Source organism: Oryx dammah, unplaced genomic scaffold (genome assembly GCF_014754425.2).
Source record: "Oryx dammah isolate SB20612 unplaced genomic scaffold, SCBI_Odam_1.1 HiC_scaffold_29, whole genome shotgun sequence".
Classification (NCBI taxonomy): Eukaryota; Metazoa; Chordata; class Mammalia; order Artiodactyla; family Bovidae; genus Oryx; species Oryx dammah.
In genome coordinates this window covers 92,448,053-92,465,166 of record NW_024070213.1, presented here as the reverse complement: position 1 = coordinate 92,465,166, position 17,114 = coordinate 92,448,053, and positions in this window count along the sequence as shown.

Here is a 17,114-nt window from a genome sequence, read left to right as displayed (position 1 = left end):
TCGCACATACCACAAAGCAAGCAAGCCCGTGCACCACAGCCACTGAGGCCACACACCCTAGAGCCTGTGCTCCACAATAAGAAGCCTGCATTCTGCAACAAGAGGTAGCCCCCTTGCCGCAACTAGAGAAAGCTCTCATGCAGCAATGAAGACACAGCACAGCCAAAAATAAATAAATGAATTTTAAAATTGAATGTCATCAACACCGATGCTGTGGATAACCCTCTTGGGCATTTGTTTCTTTGGGATAAACGTCTATATTTCCTTTACTTATTCCTGTTGCAATTCCAGTACCCCCTCAGCCATTCCCTCTGAGTGAGCTCCAGTTGCCAGTCTTCCTCTCCAGGGCTCCAGCTCCCTTTTCCTCTTTCACTGGACCCCCTATATGGAGTCCAGGACTCTGGGGGCTTCTGGACCACATAGACCAGAACAAGGCACCATCTTGCTTGTTTGGTGGTTGTTTCATCTACTGATTCATTCACAAATGATTTTAAGCATTTATATTTTTATAAATGGATCCTAAGGGAGAACTGGCTTTTTTTAGCAAGTGCATCATGGTCTTGATTCACAATGAACGCACAGTGACCTGACTCCTCTTTAGTTAGAAATTTTACGAGGAATTTCCTTTGCACTCACAGCTGAATGTTGAAGGTTAAGACTTCAGATTTGTTTCTTTTACGTAGCTCACTCAGCTCCTTAAAATATACTCACCTTTTTTTTTGAGGGAAAACTAAGACTTTATATAAAATCTGCAGACTTGAAGAAAATTATACTCACCTTTAAAACAGAGTAAGGGTTGCAAACTGGTGGCTCCAGGGCCAAATCCAGCTAGCAGAAAGGTGCAGTGTCATCTTCACCCCTCCCTCCCTCCCTCTCTTCCTTCCTTCCCGGTATAAAATACCTGACTTTCTTTTAGCAAAGCACGGACTCCCCAACTTAGCCAGGGTTTCCTCCATTCTCTGTTGCCCCATATAGGGTATATACACATTTAAATGACCTTCCTGGCCCTGAAGGCCTTGAAGGTTCAGATCCCAACATTTGGGACAGTGAGCAATTTGCAAAAGGGAGGGGTCATTATAGCAGTTTTTATTTTAGAACATTTACTGTGGACAGACACTGGGCTATATATACATTCCATACATCCTACAACTTTAAAAGACTGAGAAAGATAAGCCAGCCCAGAGCCACAGAGCTGGGGGCAGCCCTGGGACCCATGCAGGCCTGGGTAGGCCAGAACACCCTCCTGTGCTCCATGGAAATGGGTGCTCTTCTGAAGCAGTCACACCTGCTTATTCTTAAACATCTAAGGAAATACAGAGGCTTAATTCAGCAGAAAAACCGAAGGGGAGCAGACTATGCTACCCCCAAACATTATACCGTGGCATACTGATTATTCTGAACTACAGTTACTTGAGAAACAGCCAGTTTAAGGACACCCTGACCCTTCTCTGTCCCCCTGAAGGCAGGAAACAAATCTCTCATCCCAAAGCTACCTTCCCTGTCCCGGGAAGGTAGAAGATATTTTTTATCACCAGAAATAGGGAATTTAGGACAGGGAAGGCTATTTAAACAAATTTTATTACGTCTTCACTAATTTGCTACTCTAAGTCCAAAATCCTTTGTGAATTCTTTATACATTTACTGTTTTTTTGTGTGTAAAAGGTATAAAAGCTGCCAGTTTTGGTCTCATACTTTTATGGGATTCCCGTTCATACAGCATTAAATGTTTTCTTCCTGTTTATCTGCCTTAAGTCAACTTACGTATTAGGCCAGCCAAAGAACCTATTGTAGAAGGGAAGAGGGGGACCTTTTTCCACCCCTATGAAGTTATGACTAGATGTGAAAACCAAAACCCAGAAAAGAAAATAAACAGATGCACCCCAGAACAACATGATAAACACTGTCCTAGCTTTTAGGAGGAAATTCTAAGAAGCCTGAGAATGAGAGTTTTTCTGAGGCTATTAAACTAATTGGTCACATGTGCTTGTGTATCTATGCTATATTTTATTTTGTTGAATATGCTTTTATCACACCATAGCCCATGTGTAAAACTTGCTTTCTCTAAGGACAGTGCAGACAGACCACCAGAGCTGATCATTAGGAGCTGTGTCTTCAGAAGCAGAACCAGACGGGGGAAGGAGCAGCAGAAAATTAACTGACTGCCTCATAAAAATTCCAAACTAGTCAGCCCTTAAGGACAACAGGGGCCTCCCTCCCTCCCTTGTGTTCTCAACAGGGATCAAATGAAGGCCCACAAACTACTGATATTATTACATCTTTAGGAAAGACCACCTTTCATCAGTTCACATGTTTCTGAGGGCCAACTGCTGTGTCCCGTGCTGAAATACTGAAGCACAGTGCCTGCCTGCCCTCCTGGAGCTTAGAATCTAGACAATGTAAGTTCTTTCCTTTTGAGTTTCACTTACTCAGAATTTCAAATATTTCTCGTAATCATTTTCCAACATAAGATGTCTCTGAAACAGAGATGGATTATAGTTTCTGGAAGTATCTAGTTCCCAGGAGGCAATGGACTGAACTATGTCCCTGCCAAATTCATATCTTAAAGCCCTAACCCCCATGTGACTGTACTGGACACAGGACCATTCAGGAGGATTAAGGTTAAGTGAGGTCATCAAGGGTAGAGTCCTGATCTAATAGGACTGGAGTCCTTATAAGAAGAGGAAGAGAAACTGGTGCTCTCTTTGTGCGCACACACCGGGGAAAGGCCACGTGGGAACACAGCAAGGAGGCAGAGCTCTGCAAGCCAGGGAGAGGGTTCTCGCCAGAACCCAACCTTGCTGGCGCCCACATCTCAGACTTCCAGCCTCCCAAATTATAAGAAAATAAATCCCTGCTGAAGTGACTCAGCCTGCAGTATTTTGTTATGGCAGCTCTAGCACGCTAATATATGTGGTGTGGTATTATGGTGTGTAGAGTAGCTAAGGGTACAGAAGCATTGGTATGAAAACAGCATCACTCAGATGCTCCTCCTCAGTTCAGGGGCTTGGTGGGCATCTCCTATTTTGCCTGCTCTGCTTCTCTGACTTGTGTGGGGAACTCCTTATCCCCAGTCCATAGAGCTCATGTGGAGTTGTCACTCACTGTTTACTGCCCCATGCTGACCACAGGCTTGCTTACCATGGTACCCAATCACCCTGACGACGGTGATGGTAACTGGTACAGCAGCTGGCATGCCACACAGAAAGGACTTATCAGAACCTTTCTCTGCCTTTATATGCAGTACTTACCTTGGACATTTGATATGCATTGAGAGAACTTGCTTTTTCTGCTAGGCTTGCAGAAAAGTGAAAGTGTTAGTCACTCAGCCGGGTCCAACTCTTTGGGACCCCCATGGACTGTAGCCCACCAGGCTCCTCTGTCCACAGGATTTTCCATGCAAGAGTACTGCAGTGGGTTGCCATTTCCTTCTTCAGGGGATCTTCCCAACCCAGGGACTGAACCTGGGTCTCCTGCATTGCAGGCAGATGCTTTAACCTCTGAGCCACCAGGGAAACTTGTAGAGCTGGGTCTTAAAAGAATGGCTGCATGTAGGAAGCCTGACTGTAATGGTAGAGAGCAAGGCTGACACATGGAAGAGGAGAAAAGAGAAGACAGAGAGAGTGCATGTTATGTCTCAAACCTACTCCTGGCTCCCCACTCCCCAAACCAGTGTATTGCTTCTCTTTTAAGCTTAAGCTAGCTTGAGTTTGATTTTTGTCACTTGCATCTAAGAATCTCAACTTATCCAGTAGTTTCACTAGTCCCTTTGAGTCCTTTGTTGGCCAGATTTGGCCAGAACCCAGGCTCAGAATGGCTTTCATCCTCCGGTTGTGCTGATCCTTTTCTTTTCAGAGAAGGGCAAGTTTTATCATCAGATTTCCCGTGACTAGACACATACTTTCCCTTCATTCCCCTCTAGGTTCTTCCAGCCAAACACCTCAGTTCTCCTGTCTTTAAAAGGGCAACAGCTACCTGTAAAAACACTGAATCACTATGCTGTACGCTCAAAACTAATATAATATTATAAACCAACTATACTTCAATTTTGTAAAAATTGGGAGGAGTTGCTGGGAAGTAATTTCAGGACGTATCTAGCATATTACTGGGCAGTAGTCAGTGCTTGGGAATGTTAGCTCCAGTCATGGAAAATTCTCTGTATGGTGCCTGAGGCCCTCTCTTAGGCTTCCATATAACAATCTCTTATTTTTCCTCATGAAAACCAAAAGCAATGAACAGATCACAGTCAATATCTGTTGTTTTGACAGTAAGATCTTAGTCCCCTCCCAGAGGAAGGTTGTCTATCTGTAACAAGGAAGGAGAACATATATACATAAATGCTCTGCTTAAAATTGTGCTTTGTTTAGAAATCATTCTTGCCTACTTTTCCTCTTCGATTCAAGAATGAGAAGAAACCGTTTCTTCAGCATCCAGAAGCATAACGTAACATAACATGCTCAGTCCTGTCTGGATCTTTGTGACCCTATAGACTGTAGCCTGCCAGGCTCCTCTGTCCGTGGGATTTTCCAGGCAAGAATACTGGAGTGGGTTGCCATTTCCTCCTCCAGGGGATCTTCCCGACCCAGGGATGGAACTCGTGTCTCCCGCATGTTCTTCACTAGTACTCGGGTTCTTTACTACTGAGCCAAATGGAAAGCCCCAGCATCCAGGAAGGAGAACTGAAATGAAAGATTACCAGGGGCACTCAATTACTGCTCTGAGGAAATTAACAAAGAGGGCTGGCAAGCCTGCCTTCCCTGGCACGGTCACTGGATGGGCTTGCATAGACTTGGTTGGGTCCTGGGGAAACTCCTCTGCTGTCTGCTGTCACCACCAAATGGGAGGTACCACCCCCCACCCCAGGGGAGGATAGCTTGGAAAACAGAAGAAGCCCAGGTTAAGGCTGAAGGAGCCGTAAGGCTGCTACCTGGGTGGTACATCTGGTATAATAGGGATAAAGGAAGTGCAAAACCCTTTTGACTGGTCTCTGCCTCCTGGGATCCTGAAATTTCCATTACTTGGGATAAAAAAGAATCGCAGTACAAACTGCCCCACAGAGGAGAAGCTTCCAGTCAACCATTAGGGCTTGCTAAACAACCAACCAGAGCAGGGTAGTGCTGACACAGGCTTAGCAAACCATTAAATCAGAACACTCAGTGGGTCAGCCTCAGTCAGGGCCACCAGCCTTCCCTGTTGTGGACCGAGCTCTGAGTCACACTGCTTGCACTCATCCAGTTTAGCCTTGCCCTGTGAGGTGGGTACCTATCCCCCTTATATAGAGGAAGAAACAGGCTTAGAGACACGAGGTAACCAGTTGGTAAGCAGAACTTCCTAGTCTGTATAAACACAACACCCACATTCTTTCCCACTGCAAAAAAGTATCCACATATTTAAGACTCTTGTTTCTAAGGCATGCAAGGAGGGCAATTAGGCCAGCACACCCCTAATTAACTAGATGGGCTTCATTTTCCTAATAATCTTCATCTTTTTTACTCTAAAACAGAAAGCTGTCCTATCAGCACCATTCAAAATGCTTGGAGAAGGAAATGGCAACCCACTCCAGTATTCTTGCCTGGAGAATCCCAGGGACAGAGGAGCCTGTTGGGCTGCCGTCTATGGGGTCGCACAGAGTCGGACACGACTGACATGACTTAGCAGCAGCAGCAGCAGCAAAATACTTCCTTTCCCAGAGAAGAGGTTGTTCTGCAATATTTTCTCAATCAACCTTGTGAGAGCCTGGCACATTGTTTCTCAGTAACTGTAAGCAGCGTTCATCTGCATCTTTTCATTCGCTGAACGCTGAACGGGTCAGGCCTCTTTGCTCCATGTCCTGGGTCCTCAGAGGGGCCTGCAGCCCTTTTACGGCTGGCCCAGCCAGAGACCAAAGCAGATGGTCCAGCTCCGGGGGTAGAGACCTCCTCTGGTTTCCCCACTTGAAGACCAGTTAATCACCTGCGGCAGTTCATGCTTCTTCCTTTTCCATACAAATAAGACCCAGGGCACTTCTTGAGAAACCTCTGGCTTGCAACGTTTTGAAAACTTTTCAAACAACCATCACTTGTGCTTCCACTCAGCAGCTGAAGTGTCAGTGTGGCGGGGTGGAAAGTCAGGGCGACATTGCTGTCCTGCAATTGCTGCATTCACTTCACTCATTTCATATATTGGCAGGAGGATGGGCATAAATGGTTAGGTGTTTACTTCTTGATTGGTTTAGGGCCCTCTCTCACCCTGCGCCCAGTCTCATTCATCAGTAACTGGAGACAGCTGTCTACAAGGAATTTTTTTTTACGGTGTTTTAATGTTATTGTATTTTCCTAAAATGTCAGTTGGACAGCCAAGAAAATTTCCCCTTAGAGTCCTTGGAGGTTGTTCTGAGCTGAAATCACCACCCCCATGGTTGGCTGAGCACTAAATGAAAAACAGTGTTATAAGTCAAATTAATATTTTACGGAAGAAAATGTGTGAACCCACACCAGCATTTCCGCCAGCATAATCTCAAGCTTTAGCCACAAAACTACAGAGAATGACCGAGGGCCAGAGTCACCCCTGGCCATCAGTTAGGGAGCTGAAATCCAAGAGAGGGAGAGAATGAATAATGATGATGAGGTCTCCGTTCATCCACTGTGGCAGATTAGAAGGCCATCAGAAGGCAGGAGTGATGACATTTTTAAATGGATTCATTCTGTAAGAAGACAGCTGGGTGAAAAGCAGTGGGTCGGGGCTTATTAGAAACCACAGCTGAAGCCGTAAGGAAAAAACATAAGACACTGTAGAAAAATAATGATGATGAGAGATAAAGCAGCTTGACAAAAGCAGTTTACAAAACTGAACGTACAATATTGTCCAATTTTTGAAAACTACAAGAGAGATACAGACAGGCAAGCAATAGGCATGAGTTGAGTGCCAGGATTTTTAAAACTGGCTTTGCAATAGAATGTTCTGGAATTTTTTTTTTTTTTTAACACAGACCCATCATCCCTACCCCTGCTGCTGCTGCTGCTGCTGCTAAGTCGCTTCAGTTGTGTGCTACTCTGTGAGACCCCACAGACGGCAGCCCACCAGGCTCCCCCGTCCCTGAGAATCTCCAGGCAAGAACACTGGAGTGGGTTGCCATTTCCTTCTCCAATGCATGAAAGTGAAAAGTGAAAGTGAAGTTGATCAGTCGTGTCCAACTCTTAGCGACCCTATGGACTGCAGCCCACCAGGCTCCTCCGTCCATGGGATTTTCCAGGCAAGAGTACAGGAGTGGGGTGCCATTGCCTTCTCCTCCCTATCCCTAGAGGTTCTGATTTATTAGCTCTGGTTTGGCATCTTTATTTTAAAAAGCTTCCCAGGTTGTTCTGATGCACTGTCAGCACTGAGGACCACTAGTACATACAGAGAAAAATTTAAAAACCAGAAATGGCTTTATGGGGTATTTCTGATTTAATTTTAATGTAGGTTTTCTGTGTTCCTACATATTGTTCTGTGAACATGCATTACATCTATGATCAGAAAAGGTTACTAATAAAAATTATAACTGAACTTATTAGGAAAAATCACCCCAGGCAACAAGAAATAATAATAATGACTAACATTTTGCTGAGAGCCAGATATGCTCTTTGTCTTGTTTTTGTTTTGTTTCTCGGCAGTTGGGAATGTCGGATCTTTGTTCCCTGATCAGAGATTGAACTGAACCCATGCCCCCTCCAGTGGAAGCACAGAGTCTTGACCACTGAACCACGAGGGAGCTCCCAGACACTGACCTTATTAATGTTGTCACTAGTCCTTACAACAACTCTGTGACCGAGGCACTAGTATTTCAGCCATTCTGTGATAAGGAAGGTAGAGGTCCAAGAGGTTCCAGCTCAGACACCAAGAGAGTGACAGTCACAGCACAAACTCGGGACCAATTACTAGGGAACCTGAGGCTTACCCTAAAGAAGTGCTGTGTGGTCCCTCCCCTCCATCACACCATCACGGGCCCTCTGGATCCAGGGCCTCACCTGTGCCTGCTTCCGGCTTCCCAGGGCTCATGGGAAGCTTCCCTCTGAATTCCCATCAATGTTCTACTTCTTCCAAAGACTTCCCACAGTTTGATACTCCCCTCAAAGGAGAACTCTGTCTCCCTGCAAGCTAGAGAGAGGGGAAAAAGAAAGAAGAAAGTGAACACCACAGGATACTGACTGTCTGTTAAGACCTATTATAAGAATCCTTTTTTAAAGTATTAATTGATTTTTTTTACTGGAGTGGAAAATGAAGAGGAGGTGCCCCAGGCAATTATACATGCGAACACAGATGTGAAATTCTACAGGGTTTTCCCCTGGGAAGATGATAGAATGCTTATCAGATTATTTCCCCATTTCACAGATGGTGGTGCCAAATTCTTAAGAAACTACATGAAAGAGGAAAATAAAAATGAATTGATGCCCCAGCCAGAACCAAAAATCCTTCCTAGTCCACAAAAGGTTTGTGGATTTTAAAAGATTTTTTAAAAAATCAACAGCTATTTACCTTCATTCTCTTTCATGGTTAGGTTTCCAGATAAAACACAGCATGTCCTGTAAGATGTTAATTTCAGATAAGTAATTTTTTGGTAAAAGATGTCCCAAATATGGGACATATTTATACTAAAAAATTATTGTTTAATTTTATTGATAGGTCAATTTTAACTGGGAGTCCTGTATTTTTATGTGCTAAATATGATAGACCTATTTCACGAGAAACATGATTTTCTTTCTTCCTTGGACAGTGTTTTTCCTTCTCAGTGTCATCAGCTCAATGATTTGAAGAAGCATAAACCAGAAAATTGATCTCATCCTTTTGTGTCAAACAACCCACTGAGCCAACTCCTCTGGTAGTCAGTAAGTGTTACATCTTCCAAAGGCACACACACACACACACACCCCTTATACACATGCGTTCACAGACACCCACACACCTTCAGACATGCCCAGGCATACACTTTCACATAAATGTATACACATGCACACACACAGAGTACAAACAGATTTCAATTTCTCCTAACACTCTAAAATGCAGATCCCTCATCCTCTTTTCAGATTTTCACGGCTTTCCAAACACATTTTCTTATTTGTTCAAGGAGAAAAAGTCATGTCTCCAGTTTGCTTTATATGCCCAGCTACACTGACCGGGCTTCCCACAGGGTTGGCAATAAGACCTCATCTTTTGTATTTTGGAAATGTTGAATTTTCTTTTCTTGCCACTGCATTAAACTGCTATTTTAGTATAAAGGGGATGACAGTTGTCTTAGGGTCAGATGCTAAACACAACTTAATAACAAGGAAAAATACAAAACTGCAAATTGAAAACTTGAACCATGTAATAAAAATACTTGAAAATGAGAAAGAAGAAAAATTTTTAAGTATTTTCAAGAAGCATAGTAGTTAAATGAATAATTTCTAGATCCAGCCTACTTGAGTAACTAGCTGGCCAAGTTACTTAATTTTATCTGTAAAGTAGAAATAACAACAGTTTCCATCTCATGGATTGCTGTGATATTTAAGTAAATATATAATTAAAGATGTACAAAATAGTGGCCAACATACATTTTTTACTATTACAATTACCTCTTATTTGCCACACACAGGGGTAGCCTCTCTACATACATAATGCCAATTGATTATCAAATGAATGTGAGCTATGTAGTCAAGAGGAAACTGAAGCTCCCAGAGGTTAAGAGACTTCCCTGAGGTCACACAGCTAGCATGCAATAAAGCCAAGATGTAAGTACCAATCTCAGTACAAAAACAGTGTTCTCTTGATTGCCCAGTTTTAAGGTAACAAGCAGAAAGTAAACAGGTGGCAAGGTGGTAGCTTTTCAAGGAGAAGCCCTCTATGGTCGTTGCTTATACGGAGTGGGGTGGGGGTGGGGTATTCGGAAAGGTTTGGACTGGTGCATCAGGTAAAGAGTACAGGACCCTCTGTCTAGTTACAAACCTCACCCAAACATTTGCCAACCCGATTAGGACCCTAATTTTTTGTGACCTCTCCATTTAAATCCCCAGGAGGTGGAAAGCCCTGACCCTGACTCTGCCTGACTCTCTTTTAAGGCAATATAAGGTAGGGCTGATCCACCAGCACTGGCTGTGTTCTAGCAGCAGCCCCAAGGACTCCATCCTTTACTCACATTTGTCTACTCAGCTTCTCCACCTGGGTATCTAAGACTCTCATCTCAGACTTAAGTCCAAAACTGGCTTTACCTCCGGGGGCCCCAGTTCAACAGATAACAACTCCCTTCTTCTGGCTGAGCAGACCTAAAGGCATGGAGTTGTCCTTCATGTCTCTCTTTCTTGTGCCCTTGATATCTAATCCATTGATTCATCCCTCATCCAGTCCTGATGGTTCTGCCTTCAGAATACATCCGGAACCTGACCGCCTCCCTCCATCTCCGCACCCACCCTGCCAGTCCGTGCATCGCGCCTTCATCGGGACCGTTTCCATCCTTCTCATCTGCCATCATGCCATCTTCACACAGTGGCCAGAGTACTCTTGTTACATTTGCCTCAGATCGCCAGGCTCCTCTGCTCAAACTCCCCCAAAGTCTCCCACCTCAGAGGGCCCGAGAAGTCCGTCATTATCCACAACTCTGCCTCAGCTCTCTCGGACCTCCCCTTGCACCAGATCCGCAACCCCCTCTGTTCCAGCCCCTACGCCTCCACACCAGTCCCTGCACGGGCTGAGCCAGCTCCCGCATAAGGCCCTTCACTCTCTGTCTGCCGGACGGACCCCACCACATTGCCTACATGACCCACTCCCCAGCATCCTGCAAACCATTGTGCTCCTCCATCTCACCCTACCAGAGACGACCACCCTGTCCACCTACATAAAACAGCGACGCACCACCCTCCCCGGGGCACTCCCTCCCCCTTAACCTGCCTTATTTTTCTCACAGCACTTATCACTTCCTGATGGGCTCTATTCACCTATTTGCTTATTGTCTCCATCCTCTAGAAGGGAAGATCCAGGAGGATAGAGATTTTATCTGTGTTACTGACTGCTATTTATGTATCCTCAGGGCCTAGAAGCCTATGTACATGCAGTAGGTACACAATAAATATTTGACAAATGAGTGAATGGAAAGAGCCTCATGTCATCTGAACAGGACGCCTCTGCGGATTGCTTCAGCTTCCCTGCTCTAAAGTCAGCCTTTAGAGAGACTCTTGAGACCTCCCTGCTGGTCCAGTGGTTAAGACTCCACACTTCCATTGCAGGGGATGTAGGTTGGGGAACTAAGATCCTGTAGGCTGTGAGGTGTGGCCAAAAAATGGAAAAAAAAAAAAAAAAAGACTCTCCACTCTGCATTCTTTTCCATCTTAGGAGTCAAAACTCCAGGGTGATCCTGAACAAATCTTTTCTGGCTGGCATGCCGCTGTGTTGTGTAGTTCTGCTCGGTTGGCTTGAACAGAACAGGCTCACGGACAAAGCCACGTGCAAGGCTCCCTGCGTGTCTCTGGCTTCCCATGTGTTCTCGATGGAAACGCGTCTGGGGCCACTGTTCTAAAGGCTCCAAACCAACCATGACGAAAACTTCATCACTCCAGTAGAGAAGGAAACAAATCCATCCACCTCAATGCCCACGTCCATGGAAACTTGGCATTAGTTCAAAAGGCCAGTGCTGGCAACACTTTTGACTTTTATTATCCTCTTTTGTCATTCCAGGGATTGTGTTTACAGGCACATGCTGAGAGGAGGCGGCCTTTCGAATTGAATGCAGCAAGCAGGAAACCTTCCAAAGCCCAAATTAATTATCTTCAGCAGCATCTAAACAATTATTATTTTGTGAGGAGTCTGCCAGCCAGAGACTTTGGCACATCCATTAGGGACCCTGAAACCATGCCAAGGACTTAACCTTTCACTGCAGAAATCCCTGTACCCCCCAAATAAGCAAGGCTGTTAGAGAAAGGCTTTGCTGATCCAGGTGGGAAGCCTCACCCAATCCTCTGGCTTCTGCTGCATTTCCTAACAGCTGAAGTGTTGCCTACGGGAGCCTCACACAGACACTGAACACTGTGAAGGCGGAATGCTAGAGTATGCCGTTGCTAAATGTCCAACGATCTGTTCCTAAAAGGATTCGGGTATATCCAGTCACCACTGTGTTGCTTAATCATTTCTCCAGGATTAATTGGCCAAACTATCAATAAGTCTAGAGTTCCTGTTAATGGGTCCCAGGTTCATGTACACATATGCTATTCACATGAAGAGGATAATGCCCGGTGGAAGTACTTGAACTCTGGTTTTCCTGGCACTTGCATCAGCCGTATTCCCTCTAAGATTCCTGAACATTCAACCAGCACAAATTTCTAGATCGTTTTTAATGTATATTTCGGACACTGGAGGCTCAGATGGTAAAGAGTTTGCCTGCAATGCAGGAGACCCAGGTTTGATCCACGGGTCAGGAAGATCCCTTGGAGAAGGGAATGCAACCCATTCCAGTATTCTTGCCTGGAGAATTCCATGGACAGAGGAGCCTGGCGGGCTACAGTCCACGGGTCACAAAGAGTCAGACACGACTGAGCAACCATCACTTTCACTTTCGCACCATACTTTAATTTGTCACCCATTTTAAGATACACCATTATTTTATGTTGGAGAAGGAAATGGCAACTCACTTCAGTATTCTTGCCTGAAGAATCCCATGGACAGAGGAAGCATGATAAGCTACAGTCCACGGGGTCACAAAGGGTTGGACACGACTGAGTAACTAACTCATACATACATACATTATTTTATGTAAAGCTAAGAAAGACAACAATGCTGTCAATTAAATTAGAACAAGCCATTGATTGTAGATTGAGTCCTGATCAGAAATAAGCTGTGAAAAAGTGTGCATCTTATCAATACAATCGTGTGTGTGTATGTGTGTGTAGGGAGAAAGAGAAAGATGTAGTGAAGAATTTCATATTTTCACTAGTTCTAACATTAAAGTAAAATTACTATATTGCTTTAAAAATCCATTTGGGGATTTTAATAGAATTTTTTATATTATCAACTGTACGAATTTATTTCTATCTTAAACTCTACTGAGCAGGCACCAAGTTCTCTAACATGAAAATGAATTATGTCATTGCTCTTTCTGCTTGCTCTTCTGGCAAAGGGCCAAACCAGGTTTAGTGTTGCCGCCTCAGCAGAGCACATATGATTAAGTAATGCAGTAAATGGCCATCGTTCTAAGATCTTGAATTCACTCACTCACTCTTTCATGACTGCCTTCCAACCTCCGGTCAGTGGTAATTTTCTGAGTTTATCACTCGTTTCTCATTTACAGAATGAGAAGCTAGAACTAAATTGATTTCTAAGCACCTTTTCTGCTTTAACATTCAGCGTTATACTAACTCCAGTTTGACTTTTAAAATATAGGAATCATCTGGAAAACACTGAATGAGCATATGTTCAAGGTACTCTAGTTATTGCTTTTCATATAGTGTTTCATTTAACCCTTGAGGCAGCTCTGTGAGGTATAATAGATGTTGCTATGACTATTTTACAGATGCAGAAGCTGCAAATAAATCCCAAGCAGGGTCTTTTGTTTTCTGTTACAGATTGAGTGACATATAATTCACACCCCGTACAACTCATGGAGAAGGCAACGGCACCCCACTCTAGTACTCTTGCCTGGAAAATCCTATGGACGGAGGAGCCTGGAAGGCTGCAGTCCATGGGGTCATGAAGAGTTGGACACGACTGAGCAACTTCACTTTCACTCTTCACTTTCATGCATTGGAGAAGGAAATGGCAGTCCACTCCAGTTATTCTTGCCTGGAGAATCCCAGGGATGGGGGAGCCTGGTGGGCTGCCGTCTATGGAGTCGCACAGAGTCGGACACGACTGAAGTGACTTAGCAGCAGCAGCAGCATACAACTCACCTTTTAAAGTGTAAAATTCAATGATTTTTAGTATATTCGGGGCTTCCCTGGTGGCTCAGAGGATAAAGTGTCTGCCTGCAATGCAGGAGACCTGGATTCGATCCCTGGGTTGGGAAGATTCCTTGAAGAAGGAAATGGCAACCCACTCCAGTATTCTTGCCTGGAGAATCCCATGGACAGAGGAGCCTGGCGGGCTTCAGTCCATGGGGTTGCAAAGAGTTGGACACGACTGAGCAACTTCACTTTCTTTCTGTCTTTAGTATATTCAGAGTTGTGCAAACAGCTGTTGGTATTGCTTAGTTGCTCAGTTGCGTCCGACTCTTTTGCAACCCCATGGACTGTAGCCTGGCAGGCTCCTCTGTCCATGGGATTTCCCAGGCAAGAATACTGGAGTGGGTTGTCATTTCCAACCCCATGGACTGTAGCCTGCCAGGTTCCTCTCTCCATGGGATTTCCCAGGCAAGAATACTGGAGTGGGTTGTCATTTCCTTCTCCAGGGGGTCTTCCTGACCAGGGATTGAGCCTGTGTCTCCTGCATTGGCAGGCGGATTCTTTACCACTGAGCCACTAGGGCAGCCCATGCAAACCATGTACCAAACTCAATGAAAGCCATGTATCATAATCAACATTAGAACCTTTAAATCACCTTAAAAAGAACCTCCACCCCTTTTAGCAGGCATTCCCATCATTGCCTACTCTCTCAGCCCCTGGCTACCATTAGTCCACTTTGTGTCTCTAGAGTTGCCTAGTCAGGATATGTCTTACAAATGCGATCATACAATACAGTCGTTCCCTTTGTATCCATGAGGAATTGGTCCCAAGAATCCCCACAGATGCCAACCCTGCTGCTGCTGCTGCTAAGTCACCTCAGTCATGTCCGACTCTGTGCAACCCCACAGACGGCAGCCCACCAGGCTCCCCCATCCCTGGGATTCTCCAGGCAAGAACACTGGAGTGGGTTGCCGTTTCCTTCTCCAATACATGAAAGTGAAAAGTGAAAGTGAAGTCGCTTAGTCGTATCCGACTCTTAGCGACCCCATGGACTGCAGCCCACCAGGCTCCTCCATCCATGGGATTTTCCAGGCAATAGTACAACCCTCAGTTTAGTTCAGTTCAGTTTGGCCGCTCAGTCGTGATCGACTCTTTGCGACCCCATGAACTGCAGCATGCCAGGCCTCCCTGTCCATCACCAAGTCCTGGAGTTCACTCAGACTCACATCCATAGAGTCAGTGATGCCATCCAGCCATCTCATCCTCTGTCGTCCCCTTCTCCTCCTGCCCCCAATCCCTCCCAGCATCAGAGTCTTTTCCAATGAGTCAACTCTTCACATGAAGAGGCCAAAGTACAAGAGTTTCAGCTTCAGCATCATTCCTTCCAAAGAAATCCCAGGGCTGATCTCCTTCAGAATGGATTGGTTGGATCTCCTTGCAGTCCAAGGGACTCTCAAGAGTCTTCTCCAATACCACAGTTCAAAAGCATCAATTCTTCTGCACTCAGCCTTCTTCACAGTCCAACTCTCACATCCACACATGACCACAGGAAAAACCATAGCCTTGACTAGATGGACCTTTGTTGGAAAAGTAATGTCTCTGCTTTTTAATATGGTATCTAGGTTGGTCATAACTTTTTTTCCAAGGAGTAAGCATTTTCATGGCTGCAGTCACCATCTGCAGTGATTTTGGAGCCCAGAAAAATAAAGTCAGCCACTGTTTCCACTGTTTCCCCATCTATTTCCCATGAAGTAATGGGACCAGATGACATGATCTTTGTTTTCTGAATGTTGAGTTTTAAGCCAACTTTTTCACTCTCCACTCTCACTTTTATCAAGAGGCTTTTTAGTTCCTCTTCACTTTCTGCCATAAGGGTGGTGTCATCTGCATATCTGAGGTTACTGATATTTCTCCCGGCAACCTTGATCCCAGCTTGTGCTTCTTCCAGCCTAGCATTTCTCATGATGTACTCTGCATATAAGTTAAATAAGCAGGGTGACAATACACAGCCTTGACGTACTCCTTTTCCTATTTGGAACCAGTCTGTTGTTCCATGTCCAGTTCTAACTGTTGCTTCCTGACCTGCATATAGGTTTCTCAAGAGGCAGGTCAGGTGGTCTGGTATTCCCATACGCCCTTTCTCTCTCTCTAAAGTTGCTCAGTCGTGCCTGACTCTTTGCGACCCCATGGACAGTAGCCTGCACCAAGCTCCTCCATCCATGAGATTTTCCAGGCAAGAGTACTGGAGTGGGTTGCCATTTCCTTCTCCAGGGAATCTTCCCAACCCAGGGATTGAACCCAGGTCTCTCACATTGTAGATAGACACTTTACCGTCTGAGCCACCAGGCTTTGTATTGCAAATCCCATAGATAAAATGGTGAAGTACAGTGAATACAGTTGGCCCTCCATGTGCATAGTTTCATATTTGCAGATTCAACTAATCATGGGTATGGAGGGCACATTGTATATAGTCCTTCCTAGTAAGGTCTTGAACCCAAGTCTTTCAGACTGCAGGATTATATACTGTACTGCCTTGGTGCTGGGTATTTTGAAGGACATAGATAAAGTAGGATGCTAATCCATGCTCAAGTTAGAGTGAGAAAAGTGTTAGTCGCTCAGCGGTGCCCAACCATTTGCAACTCCATGTATTGAAGCCCACCAGCTCCTCTGTCCATAGAATTCTCCAGGCAAGAATACTGGATTGGGTAGCCATTCCCTTCTCTAGGAGATCTTCCTGACCTAGGGATCGACACGCATTCAAAACAAGAGCAGACATCCCTATCAAGTTACTGATGGGATTTTTTGCAGATCTAGAATTTTTTAAAAATCTTATAATTTGTATGGAAATACAGAAGATGCCAAATAGCTAAAGCAATTTTGAGAAAGAAAATGAAGATGGAGGAATAGGGCTTGCTGGCTTCAGACTACACTATTAAGCTATAGTAATCAAAACAGCACAAAGTCAGACTTATAGATCAATGAACCATGATAAAAGCCTAGAAATAAACCCACGTACCCATGGTCAGTTAATTTATGACAAAGGAAACAAGAATATACAGTGGAGAAGACAGTCTCTTCAGTAAGTGGTGCTCGGAAAACTAAACAGCCAAATGTAAAAGAATGAATGAAATTAGAACATTCTCTAATACCATACACAAAAAGACCTAAATGTTAGACCAGATACTATAAAACTCTTAGAGGAAAATATAGGCAGAACACTCTTTAACATAAATCGCATCAAGATCTTTTTGGATCCATCTC